At 42.7% G+C, this 5,906-nt stretch overlaps 1 pseudogene; it reads left to right on the top strand.

The window, feature by feature from the left end:
* The first annotated feature begins 4,047 nt into the window (after positions 1–4,047).
* Positions 4,048–4,142, top strand: LOC114679088 (U6 spliceosomal RNA; annotated as a pseudogene).
* Positions 4,143–5,906: the final 1,764 nt, after the last annotated feature.

Genomic DNA, 5,906 nt, shown 5'->3' with positions numbered 1-5,906 from the left:
TGCAGCCTAGTCTATTGTAACAGATCTATCCACCTCTGACCCCAGTGTTCCCCATCCTCTGATCTCTCTCCCTTCTGTACTCTTTCTGCAGCCACCTTGGCCTCAGTCACTTCCTTACAGCAGAGTATTCACCGTTGCAGCAGAGGCAGGGGAGGAAGACCCAAGAAGGGAAGACCTGGACACTTCTCTTCCCCTAGCATGCTATTGCATTGCCTCTCACCCTGGCTGTTACTCTCTCTGGAATACTCTTCCTCTAGATGTTCACTCCTGGCTTCTCTTCAGCTGAGATGACTCTTTCTCAGAGAAGGTTGCAGGCACCACCCACCCACAACTTCTAAACACAATACTCTTTCCTGCCTTCATAGCAATACATTATTCATGAAATTATCTCATCTGTTTATTGTCTTTCTCCTTGTAAGATGTCACCTCCACCAGAACAAGGACTAGGTTTTGTATGTTGCTGTTCCTTTAGTGCAAGAACATGCCCACCCCTGCTCAGTAAATAAGCATTAAGTGAATGAATTAATAAGTGAAAGGCTGTAAGTACTTTGACCTCCAGATTATCTAGTCTCACTCCCTTTACAGATGAGGAAATTGACTCTTTGACCAGAAAAGAGGAAGCAGAAAAGCAAAGGCAACTCTCCCGTTGTAGCTGTTTCTGGAGTGCTGAACTTAGATGTGATTTATTCAAATGAAAACTCTTGGGAAATTGTTTCGGAGAGATCCATAAAACAAATGCCATTTTTACCTAGAGAATTCACCCAACCTTCCAACCAATTTCAAATATAGTTCTTTAATGCAGATTTGACAAATCTGAAATCTCTTACACAAAGCCATTTATCATCTAATGTGTGCCTGCCCTGCACCACAGTTTAAGTTATAGCTTTTTAATGGGGTAAAACATTTCAATGAAATCATCAAAATACCTTAAACCAAAACTGCTTATAAGATATTGATGAGTTTCAAGCATTGATTCTACCCCTGAAAATATCAACCTTGCCATTGGCATCATGGGTACTTCTAATAAAAGCAGCCAAGGAGGTATAATGAATATCTAATGAACCATTTTGTATGTCTATGTTGCTTCTCGAATTGGAAATAAATCAATGAGCCTTACAAAATGCATATTTTAGTGATATCTCTATAAACAATAATCTTGTTTTTCTATCATGACTTGAATGTCATTCTTTTTATAATATAATTGAAGATTTAATAATTTATTATATAGGTTGCCTTCCCGTTTAAGCTCTAGGTTATGTGTGTATACATAATACATATAGGTTGCCTTCCCCATTTAAGCTCTAGGTTATGTGTGTGTGTGTATATATATGTGTACATATATAGTGTATGTATATGTGTGTGTGTATATATATATGTGTGTGTGTGTGTGCATATATATATACACACACATAACCTAGAGCTTAAACGGGGAAGGCAACCTAGTCCAATGTCTGATTTTTAAAAATTTTGAAATGTCCTTGCATGTAGAAGCTCTGTGGGTCCTAAAAGTAAACCAAAATGCTGACATTCCAGGAGCAAACATAGGGGCACATGAATAGTAACTAGTAAACAAGTCCTAGATGCTTCCATGAATATAATACCAGGAGAAGGCCTAGATCCAGTGCCAAGGGCTAAATGAAGACTAACAGAGGCAATAATCCTGCTTCACAGGCACTATAGCTGAGCCCACACTCACCTGGCCAGTCAGGCCAAGGCCGGTCTCCTTGGGCTGGAATAAGCTCCTCTGGGAACAGTGTGGTGTGTTCACCTAGAGACCTCTTCCTGACAAAGGTTTCAGCTGTGTTGTCCCACCCGCTTCCTCAGCTGAAAATGGGAAATGGGGCAAGTTGCTTCCCCTCCTGCTGGCTCAAATCCTATGACCCAAAGCACGGTCTCCATCTCAGCAACTTCCCTTCCAGAGGCCAAATATAGCCATCCCTTTCCTGGCTCGCTAAAATTCCAGTCAGACTGCTGTGCATAGTGACAGACGGCCAAAGAGCATCTCACCAGCCCAGCCACAGCCAAAAATAACAGCCACTTGGTGAGCACAGACTGTGGAGTTTTTCTTGTTTTCTGTTGAGACTTCGTACTGAGTTATTTTTTTGTTTTGGTTTTGGATTTTTTTGTTTTTGTAGTTTGAAAGTAGATAGAGTAACTGAAGAAGTGGCCCCACCAAATTCCTACATGAGGTTCCTGGGTTTAGTTAGTTCCAGCAGTGATGGGTCATGACCAGAAAGGTACTCACCTCTTAAATCTCCACAGCCACCTACCCAAAAGGAGGGGCTGATAAGCGCGTTTTCTCCCCACTCTGTCCAGCAGTGCCTCCTGCACACCCCAGGTCATGCTGGGACCCAACCACCATGCTACATTTTCTCCTGGGTCTTATGGAAGGAAGACTGGGGGAGGCTCTCCTGTGGGCTGGGTGGGGACATTTCCAGACTTGCACTCATGATGCTTCTGGGCAGTAGACAGGCCCCAGCCCCAAGCTGTCAGTCTGGTGCCCTCCACAAGTTCTAAAAGGCGTTAAATTATTAATTTATTTCTTTAAAAATACACAGTACTGAACAACAACCAAGCCCACTTTTGATCTGCGTCATGACACACAAGGCTCTTGTCAGCCAGGTTTTGTACAGGCCAACAGACACATCTTATTAAATCTTACCTAGCCGGTGACATGAACCTGGAGCATGCTAAAGAGATTTAGGCTGAGAAAGATGATTTTCTTCTCCATGCCCTGTTTCCAAATGCAATGAATAATAAGAAATTTTGCAAAACTGTAACATTCAACTGTTGGAACATCTTTGTACTTTTGTTCTTCAAAGTCAGAATGTTTTCTGGAATTATGTTTCTACCTGAGGAAAAAAAATACTCCTTCAATTTCTACGTGTGCAAGCATATCACACAGATATATCTCATTTCTTGTCATGTTGTATGCCGTCCCAAGACCAATAAATAATTTATGCATTAAATGCATTTATCAGCTCTCGTGTGTGTGTGTATATATGTATATAATCTCCTATGTGTTAATGTCAAAGATGTCTTCTATATTAATGGAAAGCAAGCAACCTCTTGGGTGTTTTACCACCATGAAATTAACTTTGTATCTTACCCATCAAATGAGTGAAAAGTGAGAACAGGTCCCTGCTCTTTACAGAAAACTAAATGCTAGTCTACAACAGAAGAGGAGTTACAGTAGAAATTTCTCATTGCATATCTGCTGAAATTGTTCCCCTCCCTTATTTTTTTTTTTCCAAAGAAGGTCTTTATTACTCCAGGGCTACTTAGATTGTAGAGGGAATACGGCTCCTAAATTTCAACTTGTTCTAAAGTTGCCTTTCCTTTGCTTCCCACTATCATGCTTGTCATTAAGAACTGCTTCTGAGCCCTCGCAGTGCCAAGCCTGGGACCAGGTGCATGCATTTGGCAGTCCTCACCTCCACTGCCATCCACAAGCTCCAATTTGGATTTAACCGTGGTCATCATTCACACCCTCATGGCAGCAGGATCTAGGGGTGCCACCAACATGATGACAGGCAGTGAGCATGAGCACTGGCAGCAACTGCTTTCGGCAAAGTCACGTGGCTGCACCTGGCTCCTGCTTGCTGTTCTGAGCCTGTCCCCTCTTTCCACCCATCCTCCCCATTTAGAAGGCTTCTGTGTTTCAGTGATGCCATGAAAGAACCCCCAGACTGATAGAATCTGAGAGGAATGGAACTCAAAAATAATCTAGTCCAACCTGCTCATTTGAAAAATAAGGAAATGGAGGGCCTGAGGGGATAACGTCCTTGGCCGCACTCACACAGGTAGTTGCTGGCAGAGCAGAGACTGGAACTAAGTATCTGAACCCACTTTCAAGGCTCTTTCCACCATACCAGTGGCTCCCAACATTTGCTGGCACAACCCACAGTCAGAAGGAAACTTTACATCCTGATTCACACTTATACACACGTATGCAACTTATACAAACGTTTTACAAAACAGTGCTTACTATCTGACACCCTTTGATCTTTTCTATTGTAGTAGATTCATTTTAAAATATTCTGGAGATTGCTTAACAGCACGTAGACTCAAATTGGAAAAGTACAGAGAAGATTAGCATGGCCCCTGCACAAGGATAACATGCAAATTTTTTCCATATTTTTTTGTACATTTACCACATGTTACTTTTCTTTCCAGGGATAACATTTATAGGTATACAGTCCTATAGTTTGCATTTTCTTAGTTAGATACATCCACTGAATATTTAGGAGGACAGGGGTTGACTTAGATACAGAACAGGGTCCCTTTTAGGTCTAAGCATCATGCTCCTGGTCAGGAATGATCTTCCTGTCTACCTGTCCTCAGATTAGAAGGATGTGAAAGACAGAACGATCTAGTAGACAGAATACTGGACTGACAGTCAAGGCCCAGCATCTAGTCCTGGCTCCACCAACTGCTAACTGTGTAACTTTGGGCGAGTTTCCTCTGGGTTCCGTTAACTCATCTGCATGATCAAGCTGTTGCTAACTGACAGAGTTCTGAGGAGTAAATGAAATAATGCAAATTAAAGCAATAAAAAGCTCTATGCACAAGACTTGCCCTGGAATAGCAATGATCTTCCATTCTCACGTTTCAGAGAAATATGGTATCTAAGGAGGTTTCTGGATTGTCATCAAAACACCTGCATAATGTATTATGAATAAATTTGGTAGATTAAAGAAAAACCATACCCTGAAACTACCTTATTTTTAAATGTGTTTGCAGGTGTTTGAAGAGGAGGGGCTCACTCCAAATCTTGAAGATGTTCAGCCTTGAAAAAGTAGAAGTCATTGTGACCAAAGATGATGCCACCACACCTTGGAAAAAAAAGGTGATGAGTCTCAGATGGAAAAACACATTCAAGAAAGGTCAATACTAGCGAGTATGAATGAACACATAGCAAAAATTTCAGATGGAACAGCCATGCCAAGGGCTTGTGGGACAAGTGAGGCCGAGTGAATAAAAAGAAGCAGCCCCAGAGACACTCAAGGTGGTTCCAGCTGCTTGTGAAGGAGGCTTCTTTCTAAGAGGTGGCTGGGCTTGGTTTCGGTGTATTCTAGTTTGGGACTCATGAATTGCAACTAATAAAGATCAAAAAACTGATACAGAAATTGTTTTATAAAACTTTCAAAATGCCTGCAGTGACCTTCACAAGAGCAGAAGTTAGGAGGATCCCTGACAGCCGAGAACATTGTGCGAAGCCCCTCAGAAGTTAGTTGTGAAGCCCTGCTGGGAGATCTTTGGCTGCACGGGGGAGAGGGATGGTGGGGAGGCGGACAGGCATAATCGTCACTATTATGGTATAGGAAGGGCTGCTGCTTCTCTGCCCGAAACAGAGAACACCTGTTTCAGAGAAGAAGGTGTCAGGAAGATCCTAAAGGAAAGGACCCTGGCACAGGCAGAGTGGGTGGAGGTGGATGGGAGGCGGTGAGTTCTAACTCCTTAAATAGTGCTTTATCACTACTCAGGAACTGTTACAGGAAGCTCAGAGTTGTGTTTCTCACCAATAATCTCAGAGAAATCACTTCAAAAAAGAGACTAAAGAACAGGTTGCAGGTTTCAGTAAAGGGTTCCATTTGACAAGGTATATGATGGTTGATGGTTTGCAGTTGTCATTGTCCATGCCTACTGATAACGTATTTTGTGTTTTTGAATGAAAAGACATTTGTACATTCCTTACAATAATAATAATGTTAAAAAGCTGGTGATGCTCACAAAATCGATTCCACAAATCCCAAGCAGAGTGTGTGGAGGCAGCGCACACTGGAGGCGCAGGCGGCATGAGCAGCCCTCTGCTGTCCCCTCCCCTCCCACAGGCTCCCGCCAGCTGCTCTGACCCCCGAGACACCCACTCCTGCTGCATCCCTCACATCCAAAGGCTCTTCCAG

The sequence above is a fragment of the Macaca mulatta genome, chromosome 6 (assembly GCF_049350105.2).
Source record: "Macaca mulatta isolate MMU2019108-1 chromosome 6, T2T-MMU8v2.0, whole genome shotgun sequence".
NCBI classification, from domain to species: domain Eukaryota; kingdom Metazoa; phylum Chordata; class Mammalia; order Primates; family Cercopithecidae; genus Macaca; species Macaca mulatta.
The sequence above is the reverse complement of the archived record's forward strand: the minus strand, read 5'-3'. Positions and strand labels throughout refer to the sequence as shown.